The sequence below is a fragment of the Cibotium barometz genome, chromosome 31, assembly GCF_041138505.1.
Source record: "Cibotium barometz isolate CiBa-2024 chromosome 31, ASM4113850v1, whole genome shotgun sequence".
NCBI classification, from domain to species: Eukaryota; Viridiplantae; Streptophyta; class Polypodiopsida; order Cyatheales; family Cibotiaceae; genus Cibotium; species Cibotium barometz.
This window is the reverse complement of record NC_141076.1, coordinates 39,534,429-39,552,433: the sequence shown is the minus strand read 5'-3', so window position 1 is coordinate 39,552,433 and position 18,005 is coordinate 39,534,429. Positions and strand designations below refer to the sequence as shown.

At 43.3% G+C, this 18,005-nt stretch overlaps 1 pseudogene; it reads left to right on the top strand.

Moving 5' to 3' along the window:
* Positions 1–1,000: 1,000 nt before the first annotated feature.
* Positions 1,001–5,538, top strand: LOC147620851 (uncharacterized; annotated as a pseudogene).
* The last annotated feature ends 12,467 nt before the right edge of the window (positions 5,539–18,005 follow it).

The following is an 18,005-nucleotide window of genomic DNA, read 5'->3' as shown; positions in this document are numbered from 1 at the left end:
AAAGTTCAATATCTTTGTGATTTGACAAAACAGGTTTAGAAGCTAATGGGCACGAGAAGGAGAAAGTGAGGGATATTTTTAGATCATGTAACAAGGAGTGAATTGTTTTCATGAAATAAATCATAGCATTTCCACTTGAGTAAATGGATGTCAAAAAGTAGATATAGGGGAAAGAAGGAGTGCAGCATGGGCCTTTTCACACTTGTAAGTCCATAAAATAATGATAAAATTTAGCATAACATCCCAATAAATCAAATTTAGATTTACATTATGTAAATTTTTCAATTTCAAAGTGGGAAGTTCATTTTAGCTAAGATAAAAAAGCTATAATTTTAAGTACTTAGTATACTATCAGTTGGATTTTCAATCCAACTATACCATCAGGTGTCCCACTTTGTATATGTGTTTCATTAGAAGCCCTCGAATCGAAATTCATATCCTAACTAAGAGAAATTGACCCTTTAATGTGTAAAACTGCCTATTTTCAAGCTATTTCTCGAGGGTGCTGAACTACCAAAAGTGCCCCCGACCTTGCAGCCACCTTTCACTAAAATCAATAACTTGTTTTGATAAAATAGGTCGAGAAGCTAATGGGCATGAGAAGGAGAAAGTAAGGGATATTTTGAATCATTGAAAAGGGAGTTTCAAAAAGTGAATTATTTTCATGGAATAAATCAAAGCATTTCCACTTGAGTAAATGGATGTCAAAAAGTAGATATAGGGGTGTAGCATGGGCATTTTCACACTTGCCAATATGGAGCGGGCGTTTCATACTTGCCATTGAACAACATGAGACATAGATCTCAAATTACTAGGAGGGGATCTTACCCGGAACCCATCCATGAGTCATTATCGCTACGTTGTTTTTCGTGCTCATTCTCATAGTATCCAAGACCACTAGGGCACTTTTAAGCGTGTATAAATTAAGGCCCTATATCGTAAGGTATACTAAGAGAGAGCTAATTGCCCTTGGAGTCTAGAAAGAATAAAGATGTGCAATATGTGCCTTGGCTTCATTCTTCTATTCACGTGTTTGGGCGTGCAAGCTCAACAGTCGGCTAGCTATGGCGAGAGTGCTGTATCACTGACGATGCTGACGGACTTCAAACGCGCCTTACTAACGGCACGCACGCGCTGTCGAGTTGGCGAAACCAATCAGGTAACGAGTACTTGTTCTACTGCCAGTTGCGACCGGAGGGGGAGAGGCAAGGTGGTAGGTTTGGAGCTTCCAGGCCTCGGCTTGCAAGGCACCATCACCGAGTCTCTCGCCAACCTCACTTGGCTCCGGAGCCCGAAGGCTAGATTTGTCAGAAAACGTTCTAACTGGAGTGGTCCCGCCAGCTCTACCTGCACGCCTCGAGGTGCTAAATCTGGCCCAAAACCATCTGTATGGGGAGGTCCCCTCATCTCTGAGCAGGCTGTGGCAACTGCAGGAGCTCAGTCTTGACCGCGTGGTCCTATACCACCTGAGCTGGCCAACTGCACCCAACTGGCGCAGAACAACCTCACCGGCAGCATACCGGCTGCTCTCGGCGACCTGCCAAGCCTGCAATATCTGCTTTTGTGGTTCAACAGCCTCACTGGCTCACTGCCGGCGGCGCTAGCCAACTGCTCACAGCTATTCCAGGTCGAAATCTCCATTAATCCCAACCTCCATGGCTCCATCCCTGCCGAATCCGGACGCCTGCAACAGCTGGGCGTACTGCGCCTCTTCGCGAACCAGCTCTCCGCCATGCTGCCGCCCACACTGGGCAACTGCACCGGGTTGATGGAGCTCTCTCTCTTCTCCAACCGCCTGTACGGGGAGCTACCACCCGCGCTAGGTGTTTAACTCTCATCACTTCAAGTGCTCAATCTGTACAGCAACAGCTTCAAAGGGCAGATCCCGAGCGGGCTGGGCAATTGCTCAGGGCTGGTTTTCATGGACCTCTCAGAAAATGCATTCACGGGTGCGATTCCGCACGAGCTGGGCGCCATCTCTTTCAGCGCACAGGACTCAGAGGGACTTGCCCCAAGTACGGGGTATCTTAGCTTGCAGAACAACTCGCTCAGTGACTGGATACCGACAACCCTAAGCAACTGCTCTGGCCTGCAATTTTTGGATCTGGCTTTCAACAAGCTGCAGGGATCCATTCCTTAAGAGCTGGGCTTGTTGGCAAATCTAGAGCAGCTGTACATGATGGGGAACCAACGGACAGGGCATATCCCTCTCACGCTAGGCAATCTGTCGCATCTAGAACTGTTGTTCCTAAACATGAACGGCCTGAGGGGGGGCATCCCGGATACCTTGATCACCGGCATTTCCAATCTTTCCGCCCTCAACTTGGGTGTTAACCAGCTGGAGGGCACAATCCCGACCCATCTCGGAACCCTGGCCGCTCTGCAGACGCTTGTGCTGCTGGAGAACAACTTGTTCGGCACTTTGCCCAGCGGGATCGGGAACCTGTCTAGCCTCCAAACTCTCAAACTCGGGGAAAATCAGCTTCAAGGTAGCATTCCTGTCAGCCTTGGCAACTGCCATGTACTAGAGCAAGTTGATTTGTCACATAACAATTTCACGGGCGCCATCCCGACCTCGCTGCTCACCCTTTACAGCTCCTTCCTCCTCCTGTTAAACCATAACTCCCTCACTGGATTAATACCCTTTAAAGAGGTAGGAAACCTGGATTTGATGATCCAAGTAATCGATTTTTCTTCCAACAAGCTCTTTGGTGAGATTCCTGCTAGCTTTGCTGAGTGCATCGCTCTTCGGGTATTGAATCTTTCACATAACAGTTTAGATGGGACGATTCCTGAAGCAGTAGGCAAGCTCATTACCTATAGCCCTGGACGTTGAGAAAGCATTAGTGTATTCGCATCACGAGCATAGTAGCGTGCCTGTTATACACCGTGATTTGAAACCGAGCAACATACTGCTTGATAAGAACAATACGGCACATGTAGCAGATTTTGGCATAGCGAAGTTTCTAAGTCTGGACATGACCTCTTCTTCAGCATCCAGCTATCTCAGGGGATCTATTGGATATATAGCACCAGGTCTCTCTCTCTCTCTCTCTCTCTCTCTCTCTCTCTCTCTCTCTCTCTCTCTCTCTCACACACACACACACACACACAAAAAAACACACATAGGGAATCTATTAGATAAATTGCACCAGGTCTCTCTCTCTCTCTCTCTCTCTCTCTCTCTCTCTCTCTATATATATATATATATATATATATATATATCTATCTATATATATATATATATATATATATTGATATGTAGACAACAGATAGAATGCTAAACAATACATATGGATAGATAGATAAAAAGCCAATTGATGTCTGGTACGTACTCCTTGTTATGTGGCTTTCCCAAATATCAATTGCAATTACTGATACCACTGTAGTGTCTACCATAAATATATACTCTTATTTCTTTTGCAGAATGTTCTCAACTTTGTCACCATTCAACCAAGGGAGACATCTTTAGCTATGGAGTTGTGATGCTCTGTATGCTTACTCGAAGGAAACCGACAAGTGAACTCTTTGACAATGGGGTTGACATGTCAAAGTGGGTAAGAAGGTATTTTCCAGAGAGGTTCCTTGATGTACTCGACCCTAGTTTGCGTACTGAAGTGGAATTAGTTGTAGGGGGTGAGAGAGAAGTGCTTCTATTTATGAAGTTAGCTCTTATGTGTACTGAGCGAGGTCCATCAAAGCGCCCAACATCAAAACAACTGGTGGAGAGACTGGTGCAAATTAGGGGGTATAGAACTTTGAGCTTGACAAACTTGGATGTATTGAGGATAATGGAGGAGTTAATCAAACCTCATCATCATCTTTGAGGTGATTACTCAATGTAGGATATATTGAAGAGAATGCAAGAGTTAATCAAACCTCCTGATCATCTTTGAGATGATTACTCAAACTTGGATATATTGAAGATGGTGGAAGATTTAATCAAACAGCATCATCATCTTTGGGATGATTACTCAAACTTGGATATATTGAAGGCAATGGAAGAGTTAATCAAACCACATCACACATCTTTGAGATGATTACTCACTTTAGATGTTAATTCCGACTACTACTTGATACATATTGGTAGCTTCCTGTAAGCAAATGATTCTTCCTGATTTTTTAAAACCCCCTACAAAACGCTTGCATAAATTAAGTATGAAAAAAAAACACTTCTTTCTCTTTTTTTTAACCCCCTACAAAACACTTATATAAATTAAGGATGAAAAAAATAGTTGAAAGAGTCAATGGATAAATTTAGCATACAAGCATGGAAAAGCGATAGCTGAGGTGGCTCAAAGCACTAATAAAGCCAAAAGAAGTCTCAAAGAAGCAAGGGTAGTTCTTTGATTATGTGAGAAATTTATTATTCTCTTGGGTCTGGTTCACCCGCTCCGAAAAGTTTCTCAAAAATTGGGATACGATTAGTCATAAAACCCAATAAAAAATACATTACAATAATCTAATGATTCAATTTACCAATTCATTTTTGTAGTTTTCAAAACGTTCTAAAATTGTTCAATTTACTAGTTGATATTGGTAGTTTTCAAAAAGTTCTAAAAGTGGTCAATAAATACAAATTATGGCCAAAGGATGCTTTGTTACCATTGAGTTAATTAGTCTCTATTTGGTTCAACAGAATTAATATATACTAAAACATCACTTATAGCCAAAAAATGTAGTAGATAAAACATCTTCCTGTCAGCTATCAACAAAATCATTGTACCTAAGCGAAGGCCTAAGTCTAACATGTTTTGAATTTTCCACTTGGTATGCATTCTGGTTGCATTGTGCTCACTTTGAGATTCATCTCCTTTAAAATTTCCTATGTTAGTGACTTTGTTGGATATCCACATTTTGTAAATAGTGAGAAAATAACCCTAATAGAGCACTACTGGTGCTAGGAGAATTCATGGTGCATTTCTTTTTGCTAATTCCTTTTGTGAAACTTGTTGCACCTCCCTCTGAATGCATTGGGATGTTTTTTCTATACTAATAAATCATGATAGAGAATACTTTATTATCTTCATCTTTTTTAACTATCCTAAGCACTTTGTTGTGTTGGAAAACAATGTACAATTAACTCTGAAGATGTAGAAAGTACATCTTCCAGATGCTCAGAGAATCAAATTGGATACCAAAATCCATAAGTATAACTAAGATTTGGTGTCTGCAAACAACAAAAGTAATAACATCTACAGAAAGGAGACCGTGCAAGAGTGCTAGCAGTTATTAGCAAGCTTCTAACAATTAGCAAAGTGGAAAAAGAGTGCTAGCAGTTAGTAGCAAGCTGCTAACACTCAACAAAGTGAGGAGAGGCTCACATATAGTGAGAAAAAAGAGCATTTTATTTTGATTTTTGAAGGGTCTAATTTCCTTATACTGTGTTTGCCATCACTCAGCCCTAGTGGGGCAAGACAAAGAAACAATCGTGTGGGCTTCATGCCGGTAGCTTGGGTGCAGAAGATATGGAGCACTATAGAGCTAGAGCAGAGAGTGGCAAGAGGAGAGTGCGTTGTGCATCTGGGCAAGGAGTAGGGCCACTCATCAGTAAAACAACGATCAAACCATAGCATGACCGAACCCTTGCACACATCAGTAAACAACAGTCAAACCAGAACATGGCCGAACCTGTTAGAAGTCATCTCTTGTATAGATTTATACACTGGGGCCTTTGTTGTGGATGTGCCCGCCCTTATGAGGTGTTTTATCATTTTTCCTCACTCCCCGCATTTTTCTCCTATTTTTTCTGTGGCTTGGGAGGCAGCCCATTTGCTGGCCGACTGTTGGAACTAGTCCACGACTCCATGTATGAGGTGGCTGACTACTGACAAGCTGGCCGACTGCATGGTGTGCTGGTCGTGGAGTTTCAGGGCCAGTCAGCTGCCCTACAGCAGGCCAACTCCTGTTGGGGGGTATATAAATAGGCCCCCAGCCCCCTTGCCAGTTGTGTATCATATCCGGGATCTTCTTGTGTATATAGAGCAGAGTTACACGCCTATATCTCTCTCTCTCTTGTGCTGTATTTTTCTGCATGCGTTTTGCTCTTGTGTTCCCAGATCTGGTCATCATCTCCGTTGTGTATTCTGACATGGTATCAGAGCCTAGGCTCTAGATAGTTCTTGGGATTTGTGTGAGCAAGAGGGGATCCGTTGTGTCGCTAATTGGTGGACCGTACGGGACTGTTTGGGAAGAGGAGAAGCAAGAAGACGGCGGGCTGATTTGCTGGACAGCCACTTTTGCAGGTGATAGTTCTTCTTTGTTCCCACCCACTCACCCTTTTCAGAGTACATCCCCGCAATGGCAGATCTGTTTGAGATGGCTAAGAGGCATGTGAAGATCCCGATACTCCCCACGTTCTCGGTGGACCCTCAATTAGACGGGAACAACTACGACATATGGAAGGTTATGATGGAATCTATTCTGGAGTCTTACGACCTCGCTGATTTCGTCGTTGTTGGTATTCCACGGCCGAAAGTAGAGGAAGGGGAGTTACCGTCGCGATCCGAAAGGATCGGAAGGCTCAGACACACATGTGGAATCGTGTCAACACCAGGGTCCGTTCATTTATCTTTCTCAACTGCACACCGCAGGTAATCAATCATGTAAAGCATATGACGCTGGCCAGAGGTATATGGTAGCATTTGGCCTCTCTTTACAACATGGTATCGCCCATGAAGAGGATTTCCTTGGAAGTACAGATGCGAGTTATGAGCCCTGCAAAGTCGACGAGACGATGCGGGTTATGAGCCCTGCAAAGTCGACGAGACGATGCGGGAGCATATTAACAAGCTGCAGGCTCTTCAGTAGGAAGTTCTTCAGGCTAGGAAGGAGATATAGTCAGAGGACATGGCCATAACGTTACTGTCGCACTTGCCCTCTTCGTAGTCAGCATTTTACTCGTCTTTGATTACCAGTGATGACAGGCTCAGCACCATCACGTGGAGGAGCTTGTGCCCATGGTCCTGGACTAGGAGGAACGATTCACGAACCCTCCTCGGGGTGGAGGTTTGGAGGCCTTAACTGGCCAACGGTCGAAAGGCCGTAATACGGGCAAAGGGAAGGCTTCGTCGGAGAAGTCTTCTAAGAAGAAGTCCGTTAATAACTGACCGCAAGAAACTAAAGGCAGAGAGGACTTGTAATGATTGTGGCGAGAAAAGCCACTATTGGAGGCAGTGTCCCAAGCAGAAGACCGAGAAAGGTGAAGATTCCTCAGCAGCAATCATGAAGACTCCGGCTTTTGTGCACCTGGAGGTGGTGGACACCGATGTTTCCTTTTCTTCAGGCACGGAGGAGATTGGAGGACTCTCCGCAAAACGGATACTCGAGAGTGGATTCTAGATAGTGGTGCTTCCAGGCACATGACTCCTTCCCGTTCCGATATAGCGTTCTGATATACAAGATCTATGCAGGCTTTCTAGTCACGTTCTTACTGGAGATACATCCACTATCCCAATTAACAGTGAGGACAGGATGGAGATAGTTCTCGATGGCAGAGGGGGGAAGCATTCCTCCCAGGTGTTGTATGTTCCGTCACTTGGTTTTCATCTGTTGTCAGTGCATCAGGTTTGCAAGACTGGCGTCTGGGTGGAGTTTGATGAGCATTTTGTTGCTCTCCGGGACAAAGCAACCGGCTAGGTGGTTTGGGAAGGCGGAGTGAAGAATGGAGTTTACAAGCTTTCAGCACTCTCTCCCAGGTCCTCAGGTTTGTGATGAGTGGCAATCTGGTAATGGCCACTTAAGTGTGGATACGCTGCAGGTGCAAGCTTTCCGGGGATCAGATGGTGGATAGCTTGCCAGTAGATGGCAGTAGTTGGCAGGAACTTTCCAGTACTGATGTTGGTAGTTCTTGTGTTCGTCAGTCAGAGGAAACTGAATAGGTCACTTATGCTCTGATGTCTCGTAGTATTCGGGACAAAGAACCTCCAATAGATGAGCATGTTCTTTCCATGACGACGAGGACCTTTCGAAAAGCCAAGTAGGTGGCAGTTGATTACTTGCAAAAGGAGGGGATTTCTCCAGGCTTTGTGGTTTCGGATTCAGAGGGGGTAGTTGATAGGTTTCAGAAGGCCTTACGTGGTCTTTAGCAGGTTTCCAGGACTTGTTTGTGCACCGTAACAGGTGTTGATCTTTGTAAGCAGTGTGATGCCTTTTTGACTCAGGAGCAGAATGGTTCATTGATCTGGTTGATGGACACCAAATTGAACGGGAGCTTCCTGATGACACAGTTGAGCTCATGGTTTGCAGATGACTCTTTGGGAGGGGATTGCGTTTCCTGTGGTTTCTGCGGCGTGCGAAGGATCATGGACTCTTGTACACAGGCGGGGGATTGTTGGATGGAGTCCAACTCCACGGTTGGAGTGACTCAGTTTGGGGAGGAGATCCGAACACGAGGAAATCTACTTCAGGCCCAGGAGCAAAATTTTGGAGCAGTAAGAAACAGTCATCTTTTGCCTTGTTGCGCACAGAGGCAGAGTACCAGGCTGTTTGTGATGCTGCTTGTGAGGTGGTGAGGATGCAAAGGTTGCATTGCAAGTTTGGGCTTCCACTGGAAGAACCCCTGGTCATCCAGAGGCACTTTGTTCGTGAACAGATCGTTTGCTGATGACATCTTGCTAGAGTTCTGTTCGACGAAGGACAGTATAGTGGACCTCTTCACGAAGTCACTATCTCAAGAGTTGCTCAGGCGACACCCAGCTCCCTGTGGTTGGTCTCACAACCAAGAGCTGAGAGGGGGTGTTAAAAGTCATCTCCTGTCTAGATTTATACATCAGGGCCTTTGTTGTGGGTGTGCCCGCCCATATGAGGTGTTTTATCATTTTTCCTCACTCCCCGCATTTTTTCTCTATTTTTCTATTTTTTCTGTGGCTTGGGAGGCTGCTAGAATTGGCCCACAACTCCATGTATGAGGTGGCCGATTGCTGACAAGCTGGCCGACTGCATGGTGTGCTAGTCGTGGAGTTTCAGGGCCAGTCGGCTGCCCTACAGCAGGCCGACTGCTGTTGGGGGCCCATATAAATAGGCCCCCAGCCCCCTTGCTAGTTGTGTATCATACCCGGGATCTTCACCCGGGATCTTCTTGTGTATATAGAGCAGAGTTACATGCCTATATCTCTCTCTCTCTTGTGCTGTATTTTTCTGCATGCGTTTTGCTCTTGTGTTCCCAGATCTGGTCATCATCTCCGCTGCGTATTCTGACAGAACCCTTGCACACAAGGTAAGTAATGAAAGATAGGGAGCCATAAACATGCGAAATCTTTCAAACATGGCTCAGATCTGAGGCATGAAGAAGATCGAGAGTCATAAAGCATCACATAACAGAAAACTGTGCACTGAGAACACGGCTAGGTAGTGCCGCCGATAGCCAGGGAAACCAGAGAAGATACCGCTTAAAGGTTTATAATAGAGAAATAGCCAGCAGATCTAGAAGGTCTACAACGCAACAATAGGAGTGCGAGAATGCAGCCTTGAGAATGAACTACAGAAGGCAGCTCGTGCACTTGTTGGAGACCAAGGCTTTGCATCTCGGCCATGGTAGAGCGCTAGAGCAGTGGCTCTCGGAGGCTAGGAGCCCTGCGCATAGATAAAGCGATCAGACATAGATCTCCAAGTCATAGCAACAAGTAGTAGTCAGTGTGCCCAGCAGTAAGTCGGTGTCGACTGGCTGGACCGAGCAATAAGGGACGAGTTGGAGCAGACGAGCCTCAGAAAAGGCGTGGGAAGGTGAAGTGTGCCATCGCCCACTCGGCAGAGCGAAGAAATCTGAGGATACATTCTTTTTCCCGATGTTAGGGTTTCGACCAGGTCCGGTTCCGTCGCTTTTCACATCCCTCCCATTAGTCTTCCACGGAACCAAACGTGGGGCCGTTCCTACGCTAATGCCTTTGAATGGACATCCTAGTCGAGTATCTATACCCCCTACGCTAATGCGACATCCTAGTCGAGTATCTATACCCCCTACGCTAATGCGACATCCTAGTCGAGTATCTATTGGTCTGCCTCGGCTGCCATACTCTATCGTCGTGTGCTCAACTTCAATGCCACCTCTCCTAAGTGCGATGGACAAGATGCTTGGCATGCAAGAACAGGCATGGCACGTGACGGAGGAGCCCCCTTTTCCCACTATGCAACAGAACCCCATCTACCCGACGGCAACCTTTCTTGAGGAAGCTCATCTTAATCTACAGTCTTCTTCGGCCCCGGTGCATTCCCTTCCCATCATCCTTTATGCAAGGAGCCAAGCAGACAAGGGCGATGGAAGTCTCCTACCCCAAGACTCCATACAATGAGCGCCATCTACATCCCTCCTCACACCGAGTAAAGGAGCACTCGCATCTCCCTTCCCATAGATGTAACCAGGCAGAGCTCTCATCCCTCCTCACAGCGAGTAAAGGAGCACTCGCATCTCCCTTCCCATAGATGTGACTAGGCAGAGCTCTCATCCCCCCCCCAACAAGAAGCCCATGCCATCTATGGAGAGCAATTTTGTGGAAGAGAAGGAGGTTAGTTGGCTTCTGACGTTGCTCCACAAAGACCCAATCCCCACTGTGAGGACTGCAATTTGGGCTTGATGATCAAGAAGGAGACGACGATCCACGTGTTGAGCAAGAAGGCAATTGCAATGCAAAAGGTAAACCATTCGTCTTTTTGCCCATGAATTTGGTGCATGATTGGCTTATGGTTTACCAGTCTCGTGCCCTCATAGGTTTGTGTCATGGCCCTCGTCCCCCGGCGGATGTCCTTAGAGGTTGGGTTAGGGCAAACTGGGTTCCAAGGGGTGTAGAAGTCGAACATATCCAGTTCTTACCGAACAATTACTATTACTTCTAATTCAAAGAAGCTGAGATGACCCTCAATATCCTAGAAACATTCTGATGTCCCTCTTCCATTGGCACCCTAGATTTTTACCAAATGGGCCTAAACCTTGAAGAATCCCAGTGGGTAGAGCTCCCAGCCTTCCCCTTCACCTATGCCCTCTATTAAAATACATAGTGGAACCGCTAGGGAAATTTCTTGGTCAAAGACTGAATTCTGATATGAATCTCCGAGGACACCCACAAGCTCTTGTCGAAGTAGATCTGAACTTATAACCCCCTGCTGAAATCACAATCAAGTTCGACCTCAATAGTAGCATGGTCCAGCTTGTTCTATTAAAAAATTCTACCAAATGTGTGCCTTCACTGCAATAAGCTATGGCACTTCATCAAAAACTGCCCTCTCAAGAATCCCCCTCCTACCCAAGATAGTAAAAAACCCCGATCAGATGAGTCTCTCCCCCCAAATCAAGATGGGTTTCAAATTGTTCAGAAAAAGGTTAAAGGTCCTAGACCCCTAGCTAATAGGCCCTTAGCTCGTATGAGGAAATATAACATATTTACTCCGCTCCTTGTTGATGTTGCTAATCCTACACCTCCAGAGGATAAGGATCTGAAATCATCAGATGAGGATGAGGTGGTTCAGGACTCACAGACCCATTTTACCAACATATTTCAAAAAGAAATCAACCAAATGGATTTCTGTGAGGATTCCCCGAGAAATGCTCTAACTCCTAAAAAAGAGAAAGCCTGACCAACAAGGACATAGTTGGGGCTAGAACATCCGATTTCCCAATATAACCTATGCAGGAAGACTCTCACCTTCAACTGAGTGGCAGAATCCCCCTCTCAACTCAAAATTACCTCATCAATAATTTTCATCCTCCAAAAGGAGAATTTCCAAAGTAGGTTTGAGTGTAGACTCCCCTGTTGTGTTGAAGAGAAAAAGGTCGTTTAAGAGGAAGCCACATTTCAAAAAACCAAAGAAAATAATGTTTAAATCTATTTTCTCTGTTGATATTAAGGGGATTACGGACACCCTCAAAGCGTCCAAGATAAAAATTTGTCTCTTTAGAGAGAAGATACAGGTTGATTGCATTGGTCTCCAAAAGTCAAAGCTTCTGGCATGCTTCTTAAGTCCAATCTTTAGAAAATTTCTCAAGATTTAATCTAGTTCTATTCTGAACATAGTGCTGGTAGTGGAGGCACAGCTTTGGGAATCCACAAGAAGTGGTAGAGTTGCATCAAGGGATTCCTGCTGCTTGACCCGGCTAACAGATGGGTGGCTGTGACAATGATCGCAGACACCAAATGGTACATGGTCTCAATGTATGCTTCGGGCGCTTCTAACACTAGGCGTGTTTTGTGGTAATCTCCTCTCTAATTACATTTGCCCATTATTTTGGTAGGAGACTTCAATATGGTTGAGAACAAACGCGATATGCTATTTGGATTAGGACTCACTTATTTTGGTAGGAGACTTCAATATGGTTGAGAACAAACGCGATAGGCTATTTGGATTAGGACTCACTTTGAAGGGGATAGAGCACAAGAATTGGCTCGCTTGTAAAGGTTTTCATGACCAGGTTGATTTTGCCACACATGTAGAGTTTACCTTGTCCAATGGGAGATCTGACTCCTTTCCGAGGAAAGCAAGGCTGAATAGAAGTTACATTAGTGTGGGAGTATTGCCAAAGAATATAGTAATACTCTCATTAGAGTATTAGATTCTACCCACATCTCAGATCATAAGCCTATTCTCATCTCTCTTCACAATGTCAAACCCCAACCTAAGGCAGGGTGGTTTCATGCCAACACTTTCTTGTTTATCCTTCCATTGATTCAAGAAGGGACTCAAAAGATTTTTCTTGAGCCATTTCTTTCTCAGCAGTCCCTTGCAAGAGCTTGGTCCCAAGCCATTGGACAGACTCAGAAGATGCTCAGAGACTCCAAAATTCAGAGAGAGAGATATAGAGTAGCCAGAAAGAAAGCAGCTCTTCAAGAACTCGAAAGGGCGGAGAACGAAGTTAACCAAGGAAACTTAGCTTGTCAATCAAAGTACCTAGAGTTAAAAGCAGCTCTGAAAAGGGAAGAAGATATAGAATTCAACAAATTGCAACTTTTACTTCGAGAATGGTGGGAAAGAAAAGGGGATAGGCCTAACAAGGAAACATTCAAAAGAAAAAGAAGAAGAAAGTCCTGATCCTGATGCTAAGGGACATAAATGGTAGACCTGCTGAATCTAGAGTGGAAAACCTATCTATTGCTCATTCCTATTATTCTTAGATATTGAGTTCTCATCCTGCCAGTTCCCTAGAGAAATAGAGAGCTTGTTCAACAATTGCTATGTGTAGGAAGAAAATTGTCCCTCCTTCTTTGGTTGTCATGCTAGAAAAAGATATCAATTTAGGGGAAATTGAAAATGCCATTGATTCACTTAAAAATGGCAAAAGACCTAGTCTTGATGGACTCCCCAATGAATCAAAAAGGCTCTCTCCGCATACTTTCTTATGGCTTGGAGAGAATCTCTAGCCTTTGGGGCACTCCCAAGACAAGTCAATGAAGGAGTTATCAAACTCATCCATAAAAGAGGTAGCAAAGAGCTCATCAATAATTGGAGGCTGATAACTATGCTTTCGTCAACCTGTAAAGTTTTTGCCAAAGCCCTTACTATTCAACTATCTAAAAACCTCAACTTGTGGATTAGAAATGAGAAAAAGGGTTTTGTTAAGGGAAGATATATTCTAGATGTGATCATTGAACTTTGTGAAGGAATTGAGCATGCTCAAGACACCAACCAGGATTTCATCCTTTTCAAGATAGACTTTCAGAAGGCTTATGATGACAGACTCGAATGGGGTTTTATATTACAGTCTCTGCAAGATTTAGGAATTGGTCGACAGTTCATCAAGGCTATTCATAGTCTCTTTGGGAATGCGTTGGCAAGAGTTGCAGTGAATGGAGAATTGTCTCCCCCATTCTCCTTAAAGAAGTCTTTTTGGCAAGGATGTCCTATTGCCCCTCTTCTATTTGCAATAACTACAGATGCCTTGGGATGGCTTGTTGTGAAAAAGAAATGCAGGACCAGAGATTAAGAGGGATAAAGATTCTTGGGAGTTCTAAGCAACTCTGTTTATAGCAATTTGTAGATGATATTAACAACTTGATTCACAATGACCTGATGTCAATTGAAATATTGTGGAAATGCCTTAACACTTTTTGCATTGCTTCTAGTTCAATCATTAACCATTCCAAAATTGGTATCAAAACTCCTCTTCTGAAGGACCCACCACAAATGGGTGATTGATCAGGGGATGACAATGTATACAAGAAGGAACAATATTCAGGTTGCTTGGTATTCCAATGGGATTTGGGGTCAACATGCATCCAAGGTGGTTGTGGGTTATGGAGAAAGTCAAAATGAAATTTTCCAAGTGGAAAGGCATGCAATCCAGCCTAGCAAGAAGAGTAGTGGTCTTGAATCACATCTTAATTCCTATGACTATCTTCTTCCTCTCATGATGGAGACCATCAAAAGCTGAGCTCAAACCGCTTGAGACACTCTATAGAATTTTTTAATGGAGAGGGGATGTAGAGAGATTTAGGATCCCAAAGGTAGCGTGGAAATACTGTTCCTACCAAAAAACAGCAGGGGTTTAGATATCCCAAATTTAGCTGAACTGACAACGATAGGATGTCCAGTAAATGGATGATAAGAATCTTGATAAACTCTTTGGAGGACTGGGGCTTACTTCTTCATAGGGATTCCTCCCTCTTCTCTCTCCAAGAATGTAATAGGTGAAAAAATCTATCGGCCTTGACCTTGTACTTTAGAAAAATCCCCATCAAGCATAAGGGCAGCCTTATGGTCTCCTAGAATAGCGTTAAAATGAACTTAAAGCTTAATGAAAATATGAGGCTGATTGGGAAGCATCTATCATCAAGATTGTATATGTATTTTAGTTGTATGTCAGGACTACATGTCAGGACTACGTCCCTTTGCAATTGTATAAGACGGTTCAAAAACTCTCTTAAAAGGGCATCTTAGTCTAGGCTGACATATGGAACTTCACTAAGAAGAAGTGGATGTCTGCAGAGGTGTTAAAACAACAATTTAGGCTTAATGCAGATGTAAAAATGATCTTACACAAGATATCACTCTCACACAATCACAATGAGCAACACATTCAATCCAAAGGCGTGCTTTTGCCTAGGACATTTATATGGAAAAATCAGAACTCCTTGTTGCTTATTCCAAGATTCAGAAATTGACCCCACAACTATAACAAAAGATGGAATATCAGCTGGAGTAGACATCAATGGAATTATAGGTTTATGAACATATGGTCTAAACATTTCCCTCCTAAAATTTCATGTCTTATGTGGCTTGTACTGCACCATGCACTATGGACCAATGATAGAGAAGATCTATTCAGGATAGCAAATGGGCTTTGTCACAACTGCAAAATATAAAGAGAGAGAAACTATTCCCCATATGTTTATGCACTATTAGAAAATCCAACTAGCATTCCCTTTGTTGAAAAAATATATTGCTCCCACTCACCCTCAAGAACTCACTTGGAAAGAGATGGTATTGGGGGAAGCCAATGGTTGTTCATCTAAATTGTGGAATGTGATCAGATATGCATTTTTGTGGAGTGTCTAGATCTACAAAAATTCAATGCTTCTTCAAAATAAACCGATTGATATGGTACAAGGACTGAAAAACTACTTCTGATGCAAATTCAGAGTGCTCTACAAGAAACCAGTGAAAAGTTGTTGGCTAAGATTGAAGACCTAGCTTCTGGTTGATGTGGATGAAGATATTGCTAATGTCATTAGGGAAACAAAAGATGAGCTGCTGCATATAAAAATAGGGAAGTCATGGTGGCTGCACAATGACCCGGGATGAACAGTTGTCCCATTATATTCTGGACCTCATTGAGTTGCAAGATGCACTCTGAATCTATGCATAGTGTCGAGTTAAGCTTCTCAAGTCAAAAAACTTGATTTTGTAATAAGTGTCATACTTGTAGTGCAGACTTTTCTTTAATAAAATTTTAATTTTTGTTCAGAAAAAAGAAGAAATGTGAGGGATGGATAAGTTTTCGAAAAAAAAACCAAAGCCAAATAAACAAAACCCTACCTTATCCCTACCACCTTCCACTTTTTAATTAATGCTTTTTTTTGTTAAGATTAATATTAAGTATATATATTATCTCAAAATTGAATATACAACGAAATCTTTATCACCAACCAAAACAGCATTTTGAATCAAGACTACCAACTGCACACACCCATTACTTTCCACACTTCACTTCATTCAACAGATTACACAACAGATTCCATCTATCATCCTCCAAAAGAAAGTTGGATTTCTCCCAAGAGATCTAATACCCCAATTGGATGCAATCTTCCATCATAGCCTCAGTAGTACACCCTCTTGGGATTTGTTTTTCCAAAATGTCCCCCTTTTTGGACCAAATCTTAATTGTAGGCCTAGTCCCCATTGTTTTTTCTATAAAGGCAACAAAAGGATGATCAATTTTCTTCTCTTTAAGGTACCATCTTCTAGTTTCGGGACTAAATATGGGTAGCTTAGGCTTTAGAATCTCACCAATACTACTGACCTGCAACATATGAATCTTCTATTATGTTACCCTAGTATCCTTGAGGGTTACCCTTCCCCCAAAATGAATATAGAAATCAGGCGATGCCCATCTATAATTTCTGCACTAGCTGACTCATCCCATCTTTTTCCAACTTATTCATACCAATTACAGACTAGCACATACACACACATTTATGCATCAGATCTATCACATCCAGTCCCATAAGAGATCCATCAGATCTATCACATCCATTCTGAAATACAATAGCATTCCTAGAAATCCAAATTTCCCACAAACGACATGCTCTAAATATGTTGAAAAGTACATTTGTACCCTCATCATTACAAGTCAACTTCCCTAAGATCCAATCACTGCACACTAGAACAAAACCCCCCCTTAGCAAACGAGGACAAAATAATAGGTTTTTCCAAACACGTCACTTAAACGATGACGAACGTTGCTTTAGCGACATGTTTGAAATGTGCTAATGCACCATCGCAAATATCTGTCTCGCATTGAACACACATAAGCGATGGTTAATTAAGTGTTGTTTACACGATGGCAACAGTGATGCTTGCATACTGAAAAAAGCGTTACTTACGCAATGTCACTTATACAGACATCCCATAAGCAACAGTTTGGGAAATTAAAAAAACCCAAATCAGATCGCTCCCACAAATTCGCAGGAGCCATTTGTGTTCTCAGCATTGACGCCCTCAACTACTTTAAGCAGATGATCGATCCAGCGCCCGTCACTTCTCCTCCCGTCTGCACCTTCCCTCCATCCATGTAATGCTCCATGATGCTTTGTTTGTACTAATTTTTCTAGATTTACGAGACCCTTGCAACCTCCTTTATGCTTGGCCACCTTACGAGAGCAACCTTTGTGCTTGGCTACCTAGCTAGGCAAGCTCTATACTTGGCCACCTCGCTGGGAAAGGCCTCAGCTGTGCTCACACACATGCATGCATGACTATGTAAATCATATTGGATCAGCACCAAACATTGCATACACATGCCCTAGAATTTTGCATTCCTCTACTTGATGCCAACCTTCTCTTTTGTATATTGTGTCCCCTATGTTGTTTGCGTGTGTTATGGGTCAAGTTTTGTGGCATAAACCACATTATGAGTAGATGAACACTCATGATCCTCGGTGTGGTACCACTACCAAACTGACTAGTGCGAAAGATACTTCTTTGAACCTCTTGAGTCAATGTTCAAGCCATGTCTTGCAAAAAAATGTAATCTCTAGTGAATTTATTTTTCTTGATGTTTAACAGTGCATTATTAACTAAGTACTTCACATCATGAGGAGTCATGTTTGACACAAATCCTAAAACTTTTCAATCAACCGAGACATCTTCCAACTTAGCCCTATGAGCCACTTATTCAGAAATGACATCCTTGGTAGTACCAAAATCTAAAAGAAGTGTGACCAGGTAATCTTTTAGATGCCCCCAGCCTTAAACAACTCATAATTACTAGCCTCCTCGACTAAAGCCCAAGAACTCCTAGGCCACATAGTATTCTCCACTAGTATGCCCAAGGTGGAGACCCTAGTCTATCGAGCTTCAAA